The 13573-nt window shown below is 38.8% G+C and overlaps 1 protein-coding gene across 1 annotated transcript in view; it reads left to right on the top strand.

Annotated features, from left to right (window-relative positions):
• Positions 1-13573, top strand: part of grid1b (glutamate receptor, ionotropic, delta 1b) — a 741339-nt gene that overhangs the window by 116729 nt on the left and 611037 nt on the right.

The following is a 13573-nucleotide window of genomic DNA, read 5'->3' on the forward strand; positions in this document are numbered from 1 at the left end:
AAAGTCACGCCAATCTGCCTAAGCACAAGGAATTGCGGCAGCTAGATGTAAACATGGATCATACGTGGCTTATGCTCATTTACAATCATTTATATCGCCAAAGTGCTTACTCCTCGCTTATTTGAAGGTAACAGAAGAGAAAAAGTGGTGCATAAGGCAATATAAGCAGTTATAGCTTTTATTTTTACGTTATGTTGTATATCCATACACTGTGAGAAAAAAAGGTACATTGCTGTCACTGGGGCGGTACCCTAAGGTAATGCACTATGTACCAAGGCTACTATGTACCTTTAAGGTACTAATACGCACCCTTAAAGTACTACCATGTACCTTTAAGGTACTAATATGTACCATTTAGGGGTGAGTAAGGTAAAAAGATGTACCTTTCTACTTTTTTACCTTAGGGTACCGCCTCAGTGATAGCAATGTACCTTTTTTTCTGAGAGTGTAGGGGCTGCCATTGTTGTTTTTGCGGGGTATGTGACGTCAGAGCGCATAACTGGGAGTACATCGATTTAGTACGACTTCTCGGTGGGAAGTCACAGGTTTGACTGCCGTTCCAGTGCACTTTCACAGGTTGGAAAAACAAGGGTTGCGGTTTGTCTGGAACACAGCATTATATTCAAAACATTACGGCAGTAATTCAGCTTTATAGCAGATTCAAAGTGATCAAGGGCGTAGGACATTACAATTCAACCAAGTGCAAGGGTTCCACCAGTTCTGGGCTGTCTTTCCCAAAAGCATCGTAAGCCTAAGTTGATCGTAGAACAATTGCCACCAATGGTCTCTACGATCAACTTAGGCTTACGATGCTTTTGGGAGATATAGCCCTAGGCACACAATGAAAGCAATGATGTACATCCGAGTTAATGAGATGGAGGGACGTTAGTGAGGGAAGGGCATAAAAAAGTGAAGTGGAATGCAGTCCAAGCTGCCACTCTGTCTATTGTTTGCCTTCTAAAGTGTCATCACGACCTAAATGGAACCTCATAAGTGATTCATCACACTTCATGGGCAACAACTCCCTTGCAATCCCTCGAGTACACAACTTAAATTGTGGTACTCACATGAAGTACGCAAGAGACTCAACTAACAAAGTTTGATGTTAGCATACTAATAAGCTCAAGAACTCGATACTTTAATACAAGGGTAACTCTGCTCCTGGAGGGCTTTCATCCAGCATAGCTCCAAACATAATCAAGCACACCTGAATTAAAGTGTTCAGAAAATAACAGAAAGGGGTGATGGAGCAGGGGTTGGGTGCAGAAAGGTAGCCTTCCAAGATTTAATATATATTTTAAAAGTATCACATTTAAAATGGACATGCACCAAACTTGGTGCAATGCATTTTGAAATGGTCTTATAAGAGAGAAAAAAAGAAAGAATTAGACACTAGACAGAGTCTAGTGTAAACTCTATGCATGAAATAATAATATAAAATATATTTATTCAATGTTATCTGCATTATTTCATCTGCAGCAGCATTGAGAACTTTTGTAATGATACATTTGGCCATTGACTTTTAAATGCACGAGGAGAGTCTCTGCATGAAAGACGGCAGATCAATGTGCTACAACGTTTCTCTCCAAAACGGTAGGAAATTAAATTCAATTGAATGTGGATGATTTTAACTGTGACAAGATGATTGACAGGGGAGTTTACGGTGACAGGATGCATTTAACTTAGCGATAGAGCTGTCCATTAAAGATGACGAAATAGTATGCCCCAGCTTGCATACTCTTCTGTTACACATGCAAAAGTATGTGCTTTTTCTTCACAAAAAGAATACATTCTTATAGGGCATAGTAGAAGTAGGCAAATTGGGACACAGCAAATGGCTATTGGTTTTTTTTCATTGTCTTTTTTTTATTTTCTTTCATTTTAAGATTTGAAGACTTCAGATGCAAAAGCCTCTAAGTCCGTCTGACGTTTTCTACCTAAGTACTGATAATTCTGAATGGGCAGATGCTGGGACTTAGTGCGTTTGAAGTGAAAGTATTTCATGAAGTTATACTATATGTGGAGAACACATATCATCATCATCATCATCATCATCATAGACCAGTAATTCTTAAAGTGTGGTTCGCGGACCACTAGTGGTCCACCATCGACCCCTAGTGGTCCGCGAAAAGATGACCTAAACTTGGCAAGTGTTTATAAAGCCCACTCTTATAAAGCAGCACCACCCGTCTCATTGATATTCACGTTAAGTTTTAGATGGAAATCTCAAAATCTAAAATCCACAGATCTATTAGTTTTGTAATGTACTAGTTTTTGTTTCATGTGTAAAATCCCAGTAATTTTAGTGATATTGGATATTTAGGCTGTGTGTCCACCAAAGCGTTTTTAGCCAGCTGAAAACGCTAGGCGCTCTGCTGAAAACGCCTCGCTGTGAGCGCTTGAGAACGTTTTGGCAGGCAGCGTTTTTTTTTTTTTTCTTCAGTTGAGACTTTTTGCTTGTTATGATACGGAAAATTTGCGGAAGTCTTACTAATTTCCCAGGTAGTTTATTTCTGTATTGATTCTATATAAAGCTGCAGATCCAATGTAAAGTATTTGCTCTGGCTTTTGTTTTAAATCATTTTGTTTCGTTATTATTGCTTGTTTTCATCTGATGACGACACGCAGAATGTGGCGGTTGGTTTCTCGGCGACCAGTTAAAAATGCCGAGCGCTCAGCGTTTGAGTGTGAAACACTCGCTCAGCGCCTCGGTGCGCTCCAGGCGTTCTAAAAACGCGCCGCTCTCAGGGGAACATTCTCTTCAGCATTTTATTGTTACCATAGTTACAACCATAGACTTCCTATACCCACCGCCTCAGTTTTAAACTAATGGCTCTTTGGAATGGCCTTAAGTGGGACCTAGGCTGTTACAGTATCTTTTATAGCAGTTTTTTTTTTTTTTTCACATGTGCAGTTTGTTGTTCATATTAAGCTGCAACTCATTTCACATTTACTTTTTCAAATTAAATAAAAATGTATATAATAATTTCTGATCATATATCATTGCATTTGTGTTTGAATGATTAGTTTTTGACTTGAAACAGTTGCATATTAAACTTAAATTTAGCTTATCCTGTATAGGGATTTTGTAGGTGGTCCTCAGAAAAAAATTGGAAGATAAAGTGGTCCTTGGGCTGAAAAAGTTTGAGAAACACTGTCATAGACTGATGATATGTTAGTAAGTTGGTCTCTAACTGGCAATGACAACCGTTGCAATTCAGAATCAGAGTTGTTGTATTTACAACATGTAACCTACACTTATCCACTTCTCCCAAAAAGACATGAAAGTACGTGGGTGGTCAACTTCTCTGTCTTTTTTTGTTGTTGCTAGTACTCTGTGCATTTACATATCAGAAACAGTTGTGGTCTATGGTTGTGATTCACAACAGGTTTTCGTCTCTAGTTCAGTGCCAGCCAAAGCGCTAACACAGATTTTAAATTAGCATTTTATGATTCTAATTACACCAGTTTGATCATTACAAAAATATTAGAAATTGTTTGTCTTTTAGAACCTGCATTCAAAATCCATTTGTCTCAAAAATCTGACGGGGGCACGTGCATTACACCTCTGACTCACAGCACACATGTTCGTGGCATTGAATTAGTTCAGATGGGCAGTTTTGGTGATGTTCTAACCCAGTCGTTTTGCCATCACAATTTGTCCCTTGTCAGACTCGCTCAAATCATTACACTTGTGGATTTTTCCTGCTACTTTCCGGACAAAATGTTGACTTACAGCCTAATATATCCCACCCACTAAAAGGTGCCATGATGAAGAGATAATCAGTGTTATTTACTTCACCTATCAGTGGCCATAATGTTATATTTGATCGGTGTATACTACACACAAATGATGTATTCTACTAAATGGATTATACTAAACTTTTCATGTAATTTTGACAAATATCCAAATTCGGTTTTATCTGAATACAGATAGAGATACAAATAGTTTTATAATTTCAAATGTAAAGATTCTAATCGTGCGTGTGATATATCTAAAATGTTGCCTGCAGTAGGAGGGAAGTGTACTAGATTTGGAAACAGAGCATATTTATGCCTCAATTCAAAGCAACATCAAAAGAAAAGCTACTTCAATGGCTTCCGAACAAATCGGTTAGAAGTGCACAACAACTTTCACATCCTGTCTCAACTTGCATCAGTTCCTTCTTTTGAATTGTTTCTCCTAGGTTAATGTCTCCTTTCCTTCCCATTTGTTACTGATGCATTAATGACTAAGTGCAATAAGTGAAAAATGATCCTGCATGCAATAATTGCGATATATTAGCATCAGGTAAAGGAAAGGGCATGATGAAACTACGAGATGAAACGCTTGTTGGTTTTAAAGAGAAATATTCTCCTCACTGACCTGACAAGAATGATCCTCAGGACAATGTTTGATTGTTCCCTAGCCTGGAACAATTTTTTATTTATTTTTTTGTGAGAAGGAGAGGCAAAAGTAATTGGCTATAAGCAATTAAACAGCTCCCTGGAGAAAAATAATACGACACACCTTTATTCTCATAACACTACGGCAGCAACAGTAACATGAGGGGATGTGGTTTGTCCTCATAAAGCTTGACAACCCGTTCTCACTTAGCCTGACAAGCCAGACCCACATCAAGATGTTTGGTCTGGAAACTCACCATAGACAGGGCGCAATCCGAGGGGCGGGATAAACGGTTGTCTTTCAAACTCCCTCTGCACGCGATAGGATAGCGCTACAACCAACCACAGCAATGAAGGTGAAGCAGAGCTCGCTGATAGATTAAACATTCGCCGTATCCGGTCGGCTAAACTCCGAACACATCTTCCCTTTTTAAGAATGACTTCAGTGCCGTTCTTTGTTCTTTTCTCAGAGAAAAGCTTAACTCCAAGTCTTCCAGGATCGCGGTCAAAGCTGATTCGAAAGACCGCCGCCGTTCGCCAGTTTCTGTGTTTACTAGAAGCACGCAAACGCAACTCGGCCGTCGTCATTATGGCCCCGCCCGCTGACTCTATACACGATGTGATTGGGCCGTCCAGATTCTGAGGAATACAGCTCAGACGTGTATTGAGAGTTCCTAGACGACACTTGCGGGCAAATTGAATTTGCTGCCGCTAGGGTGCGTCTAGATTTCTAGGCTAGTTCTCACTCCCAAGGCGTCAAAATCCGAAGCATGGTCAAGTGCCTTCTGCGTCACAATGAAGACGCTAAAAGTGCCCCTAGCCGTCATTTTTCGACGCGCTGGGTTCTCCATTCATTTCAATGATAAACATTTGGCGTCATACACAGACGCATTTAATTATTTGCGTTTATAAAAGCAGACATGATTTTATTAATGTTTATTACATGGCTCTGTGAAATACTTGATTCTGATTGGTCAATCGCGCAATCCAGCGGTATGTTATTTCCAGATAACAACCGCTCATACGGGTACTACAAGTTATCTTGACCGGTACTACTTCTATGCTTAACGCTGGCGCCATCTTGTGGCTTAAACAGCCGTGGGTTACAATGGAAGACTTCAAGGCAGGTTTCCTTTATAATGCTTTTAATATAGATATTTTTCTTACACAAACGGATCGATTTGAATCAGAAGGGTCTATTAACCCATCGGAGCCGTGTGGAGCACGTTATTTGACGGACAGCTGCATTTTTTATGGACTCCAAACACAACTACAACTACTGCTGGGATTAACGTTAGCCTGGAGTTTTTAAATATAACTCTGAATATATTTGTCTGAGAGAAGAATGTCATATACACCTATGAGGATAACTTGAGGGTGAATAAATCATAGGCTTGGTATTATTTTTGGGTAAACTAACCCTTTCAGCATTCATTTTCAACATTTAGCAAGGGCATATGGCACATCTTCAGCAATAAAAAAGGCTTAAAGCAGGTTGGAACTGTTTGTCTTCGCGGAAGCTTTGCGTAAGAGCTAATAAAATATTTAATCTCAAGACAATATTTTGTGTGTAATAATTATTTATTTGAGACTAGTAGCCGTGTAATAAGCGGGATAATGTACATCCAGCCGGTTGTTATCGCAGAATAAACCCCTTCAGAGTGATGCAAGACCTGATCACTCTGTCGGGGGTTTATTCTGCGATAACAACCGCCGGGTTGTACATTATCCCTTACTTAAAGGATACTTTTATATTTTGGAGTGTTTTGTGTTTTATATCATGTTCACACAAATGGGTAGGTTTAGGGATGGGATGGGGTGGGGTTACATGTTAAACATGTCTAAATAGCGTAAATAAATGTAAATAAAATTATGCTTGCTGATTAAATTGAAAAACACACTCCAACATGTCATAATGGCAAAATCATAAACCAATACAATTTCACCATGACGATAACATTCCCAATACCCAGTGCGTCTGTGTATGACACCAAATATTTCCCATTGAAATGAATGGAACACCCAGCGCATCGAAAAATGACGCCTTGGGGTACCTGTGCGTCTGTGTCCGACGCCAAAGGTTTCTCACTGAAATGAACGGAGCACCCATCACGTCGAAAAATGACGCCTTGGGGTACCTTTTGCGTCTTCATTGTGACGCGGAAGGCACTTGACCATGCTTCGGATTTTGACGCCTTGGGAGTGAGAATGGGTTGAGCTTGACTTAATACCTCACAAAGAGAAAATGTATCAAAATATGGAGATTGAAAGCAAAATATTAGAAGAAATATGTCAGTAAACTTCTACTGCAACAAAGCAGATGAAATTAGAAATGGACAAGTCTAAATATTTAAATTTAGAGTCATTACAATTTTTGTAACAGTATTTTGGCTGATTAACTTGTAGCGTATCTAGCTTTTTCTAAAATGCACTGATGTATGTGATAAAACCAAGCGGCAACCTCCCGCGATCTCTCTTGAAGCCAATACGGAAGTAATGTAAACTGTAATTCCTTAACTGGCCACTAGAGGCAGGCTCCAGAAGGGAGCAGAATCTCATTGAGCCTCATGTTAAAATTCTCATCTTTACAGCAGAAAAAAATATGTTTACAGCCTGGTACAAACTGTGGTTTTGGCCTATACAGCTAATTTTGACCTTCATGACAACTGTGAGGGGGGTGAATGTATAACTCATTCGTTTACGTTATATAAAGCCTTTAAGTTCTGCATAATTAAGGGCGTGGTTACAAGTGGATAGCCATTTATCTGCCGTCTATAGTCATTGCGTCACGTCAGCTCCGCGCACATCCCGCCTTTTTGCCCATTTTCTGTTATCCGGGAGTGACGCGATGACTCGCTCACAAGATGGCAACGGCCAGCTCGCCCCTACTTTAAGCTTCAAAACGGCTTATCGGAATCCTATGGGTGACGTTATGGACACTACGTCCATATTTTTTAAAAGTCTATGGATAAAACTTTACACGTTATGTTTTGCACAGGGATGCACTTGATACTGCTTTTTTTCAGACCAAGTACAAGTACTCACATTTGGGTACTTGCCGATACAGAGTACCGATACGAGTACTTAATAATGCCATTACAGTTCTTCTAACAAAGTTTTACTTTCATTAAATGTTGTTCACTTTCTGACTGTAACAAAGTAACAAATTGATGCTGTTGCTGACATTTTAACATTCAACTTAGTGTCTTCCTAAACAAACATGGCACTGCTACCTATTTCACATAAATGTAAGCAGTTACACATTCAGTGGATTTCAGTACCACACAACATAGTAGCAGAACAACTGAAATTATGTTATCACAGCCATACAGCCTTTTTCGGAAAAGTGAGAGGCAGGCTCTCTGCATTATCAGCTATGAGCCTGTTTCTGTTTTCATCTGCAATGTGTGACACTGAGCTAGGGATGTGCGGGACTATTCGATTAAACGTTAGTGCTGCGGCTAGATAACTTGGAAAATACTAGTGTAGTCTAGTCTTTTTTTGGCACATTTTAATGTTTTGCTTTTTACAAAGGCTATGTTTAAATGACCGCCGTTATATCTTGAAATTAATATGTTATTCTGAAAAGTGTATATCTGCAGCAAAACACAATATCATTTAATTTTACCTCAGGCTTTGGATGCATTGGTTTGCTCTGGCGCTCTTCAGATAAATCTCCACTCGGGTGAGGGAGGATAGTGAAAGCGTTTAATGTGTTGTGTTTTGAATCGACTGTTTCTTACACTCAAAACAATTCTGAGTAAAAAACAACCCAATGTTGGGTCAAATATGGACTAACCCAGCAGTTGGATTGTTTTAATCCCGGCAGCTGGGTTGTTTTAACCCAGCGATTGGGTTGTCTTAAGCAAATATTTAACCCAACCACAGGATTAAAACAACCCAATTGCTGGGTAAGTCCATATTTGACCTAACATTGGATTAAAACAACCCAGTATTTTTTTAGAGTGTAGTTTTTTCTTAACAATTATGTACATTAAAGGGTTAGTTCACCCAAAAACTTAAATTCTGTCATTAATTACTCACCCTTGTGTTGTTCCAAACACAAATTAAGATTTTTGATGAAAGCCAAAAGCTCTCTGAACTCTTCAAATACACTCTTAAAAATTCGGAGTAAAAAACAACCCAATGTTGGGTCAAATATGGACTAACCCAGCAGTTGGGTTGTTTTAACCCAGCGATTGGGTTGTCTTTAGCAAATATTTAACCCAACTGCAGGATTAAAACAACCCAATCGCTGGGTTAAAACAACCCAATTGCTGGGTTAGTCCATATTTGACCCAACATTAGGGTTAAAACAACCCAGCATTATTTAGAGTGTACACAGTAAAAATCATCCATGTGACTACAGTGGTTCAACTTTAATTTTATAAAACGACGAGAATACTTTTTGTGTGCAAAAAAGACCCAAACAAAAATAAAGACTTTTTTCAACAATCTATTCTTGTCTGTGTTAGTGTCCTATGCAGTTTATGGTGTTACCGCAGTTTGTTACCGTAAACTGCATAGGACACTAACACAGACATAAAGCCTCAAGGGCTCTCGGAATTCATCAAAAATATCTTCATTTGTATTGCGAAGATGAACGAAGGTCTTACGGGTTGGTAACAACATGAGGGTGAGTATAACCTTTTAAAGTTTTATGTTACATCTCACATTGTATTATAATAAATGCTATTTATATGTCATGTGTATATTTACTTTACTCATCTGTAAAGTATGGTTTACTATTTGCACAGTTTTAGGTAATAGTGGCCCACAGCGGATTAGCATTGCTTTCAGTACGACAATAAAAACATGAGTTAGCCGGTTAGCTGGAGACCTACACAATAAGCACAAAACAGACTGCCAAATTTGAACATTCGGGTCTCCGAGAAATCCAGGTGCAGAGATTCCTGTAATACAGCAGGGTAAACACAATGTTTATTGTCACGACTCACTGTGTACTCTGTTCTTTTCACACCATAAAAAAGTATTAGTAACCACTCTCCAGTGGCAGTTGCTTTGAAGGAGCTTAGTAGGGAGCAGGTCAAGGAGTGGGCAAAAGGTTTAGGAAGGAAGAGGGCTAACAGCTGGTGGTGACAGCTCTGCTGCGCCATTATGAACAATCTGTGTGTCCTGTGTTCTTAGCCCCCAGCTGTTTTGTTTGCCCATGAAACGTGAATATAACCCAGCAAGCTGTGCTTTTTTACAAACAGTGGTCTGTGGCAACAACAACTTTAATGCTCCCTGATATCCCATCAAGATTGCATTCGTCAGAGGTGGACAGAGTACAGCGATAATAAGGAAGGGGTATGTAAAAGTGTATCGAATAGATAAGAGGGGCGATTTCTGCATATTAATGATGTGCTTTGCCTTCCCCTCCATCATTTATTCATGACAGCTGCTCCTCCTTGAGTGCCTGCAGAGAATGAGAGGATACTATAGGAAACATTATATTTATATATATATATATTATATTATACATTACATTATATTTATATATACACTGCAGTGAAAATTGCTACACTCTGAAGTGGAGTGGATTCTTGTGAAGCATAATTTCTTTTAAGCCAGACATCCAGACCCGAGGGGAGACATTAGCAATCACCAGAACTGCATTTATCTACTTGTGACATTCATCCACTGCTCCAGTTTACTGAGATCTTTTTGCCTCAAGATGCCAACTGACACTGTTTACCTGTAATTACCAAAAAGTGTCCCGCAGTACCATGGTAGGAATCAATAACCGGTGAATGTGATTTTGGCAAGTAGCAAGTTCTTTAATTGTTTATCGGCATTGAAAAAAAAAAAAAAAACGTTTCCTTCAAATAAACATAGTCATAATTCTATTCCTAAAATTCAACCAAGCCATTAACTAAAATCAGAATGACATAATGTTTTAAGGCATATGTCTGACTGACTATAAATTAAGGCTGCAAGTAACAATGAAAGGGCCCTCACACTTGTGCTACCGCCACAAATTGGACATTGTGAGCTTAAATTACAACAACTTCCTTTGTTGTGGCGAATATATTAGCACTTAGCCAAGTGTTTTGCATGACTTAATCATGATCTAGCATGTTTGACAATATTTTGACAATTTTAATTTGAATGTGTTTCATTGTTATGTAGATGTCTTCAGGTCAGGACTCAAAACATATAAAATGTGGGGCAGATCCAAAAACAGTAAAAGAAATGGACAGAGCTATCCCATTGACTTCAACGGCAGAAAAATGAGGCACATCAGAGGCACTCACTTCCTGATGGCGGAGCGAACTGCGCAGGCTCAGACTGAGCTTGACGACGTAGATGTGACGTAAGCTACCTGTCTGACGTCTAGTAGTTGTGGAAAGTGAAATCTGAATCACGTTGTTTAAATATTTTCTCCCGTTGCTTTTGGCTCACTATCGGCTTCTCGCCATTCTTCTCCCTTGACTTTATCGGACTTTATGTCTCCACGTCCCCCCGACTGCCTCATAGACAGTAAAAGATTGTTTCTGAGCGTCTCCTCCTGTCTATACGGTAATTTCTCAACTGTGCGACAGAGTCGCGTTGGTTATGACGCAATCGTTAGCCTATTTTTACAAAAACAGCTTTTACGGGGAGATAGTGTAAGATACAAGGTAATGGAGCCTTTTATGCATTGTCGTGTTTCTTTTTAAATAAACAATGGACAAATGGAGTCTTTAAACGCCTCAGATGTAAAGTTATTCACTGTCAAAGTGACTCAAAAATGAATGGGAGTTAATGGGATGCTAACAGCAGGTGATGGCTTGGTTAGCAATGGCCGCCCCTATGGGTGGAATGCTTTCCGAGTGCTAGATTACCCCTTACCGGACATCGTATGCCTGAGTTACAACAACTTCCTATTTCATAGCGAAACATCTCTCTTTGTCAGACTGCCATCGAAACGCCCTTCAGGGAAAACTCAAGATCTTCACAGTTTAACATCGCAAAGGCCTTTATATTAGACTGACCTAATGTTACGTTTATCTGATTAAATCTGTAGGAAGAGTTTGTTAAAGTACAACGTCTGGAAATGGCAAAAACTGCTACAATTTAGCAGAGGAAATTCTAAATATCTCACTTCCTCTTGGGTTTTCAGATTTTCAGATAGCTGTCGGGCTGTTACATGTGTATACTGAGTTTCATACTCGTACTTTAAACGTAGCACGAACAACGCGTAATTCAAATTTTGTAGGTGGCGCTATTGAGCCAATTTATCACACCTAATTTTGATACACAGACATACATTTTCACCACGTCTGACACGTGTACAACGTTTCATGAGTTTTCGAGCATGTTTAGGCCCTCAAAAATGCCTCACACCATCGGTGCTCGGGCTCTAATAAAATTAAGAAATAGAAGAAAAATCCATAAACCCCAAAAGTGCTCTGATTTATTGTTTTAATTATGTTAATCTGTTTATATTATGTTGCTGCATACAAGCTACAAGCACAAATTAGAAAAATAAATCACTATATGTAAAAACACAATTAAAGTAATTCAGTTAATGCATTGGCATTTGCACCAACATTTCTCATTGACTAAAGCAACATATATCGTGCCATCAGATAATACCATGTACCATAGTACTTTTTCAGAAACTGTTTTTCCAATATATATATATATATATATATATATATATATATATATATATATATATATATATATATATATATATATATGGTTCTTGGTTTTATCTGTGCAAGTTCACATAAGGGTCAACAAATATGAAAGCCAAGGTGGGCTTCTCACTCAAGAGCCAGCTCTTGGCTGTCAAGTCTTGCTTGGAGGATGGAGCCCAATTGCATCTGGCACCAACAAATAAAAAAGTCATGCTTCAGGTTCCGCGTCTACAGGCAACTCCCACAAGATGACTGCTGGGATTAAGCTCTGCATAAGCAAGTGTGCAATTTATTTTTCTCTTTTTTTGCCTCCCCAAGATTCAGACAAATAAATTGGTCTTGACTCTTTTGAATGACCTCTCACTTGGTGGGGCAGCTTTATGGACATCGTTTTTTTTCCTTTTTTTTCCTTTTTTTTTTCTTTACATCCATCGCACTGGCATTTTTCCAGTGTTTGGACAGATGACTTGACTGAGTGTGACTCTGTCAGCAGGGGGCTGATCCCCAGTTCCCAGAGTGGTGACCCCATCTCTGACTAGAGTGCCTGGATGGCAGTCTGAAATGAGCTTAAAGAAAATACAGAGCTAAAGTTAAATCTGTTGAAACAACGACTTATCAATGAGGGTGGTTGCTTACTCACTATTAAATGACACATCATTTACTGTCAACTTCCTTCATCTTCCACTGCCTTATCTTCATTTACTTATTCCATATTTTTCTCTCTGATCTATTACTATTAATTATACAAATAATTTTAATTAAAAACAAACAATGTTATTAATCCGTGACCGAATGCAAGTTTTAAAGGCAGAACAACCATTTTGTAATTATGTTTTATTTACAACAAATTGCAATTTTCAGTGTTTGTGTAACCCCTCCGGTCCTACTTGTCCCACTCCGAGTGGGACTCGAACCAGCGTCTCCAGTGGGTGTGCTAACAAGGTAAAAACTGCAATCTCTAACGCGCCTCTTGAGATCAGGGCAGTGAGAGGTGAAAAAACTAAGTGAAAGTGCCTTCGCTCCTATGTCCAGGGGTATTGGTCTAATTGGTTTATTTAAAGGAATTAAATTATTAAAGGATTAAAAGGGATTTAAGGAAATAAAAAAAGGGAAATACGAATAGTAAAATTAAACTATTTGCAAATTATATATATATATATATATATATATATATGCACACATTCACTCTTATTTTCATCTGCCTATTGTAAAAAATGCAATACATTTATTTTCATGTCAACTTAAGTTATGATTGATCAGAATGGTGACATTTTATTTAAAAAAAGAGCGCAATTCCACAAAAGCGCGGATGGACAAATCTGCGTGTGATCTGCTGATGATGTGGAAATTAAAGGGGGGTGAAACACTCAGTTTCAATCTCATTTCAATCTTGAGTACCCATAGAGTAGTATTGCATCCTTCATATCTCCGAAAAGTCTTTAGTTTTATTATATTTATAAAAGAAATATGGGCTGTACCGAGTCTTTCCGGAAAAAAACGAGCGCCTGGAGGCATATCGTGTGGGCGGAGCTAAAGAATGACGAGCGCGCACAAAGCGG

This window comes from Pseudorasbora parva, chromosome 21 (assembly GCF_024679245.1).
Source record: "Pseudorasbora parva isolate DD20220531a chromosome 21, ASM2467924v1, whole genome shotgun sequence".
Lineage (NCBI taxonomy): Eukaryota > Metazoa > Chordata > Actinopteri > Cypriniformes > Gobionidae > Pseudorasbora > Pseudorasbora parva.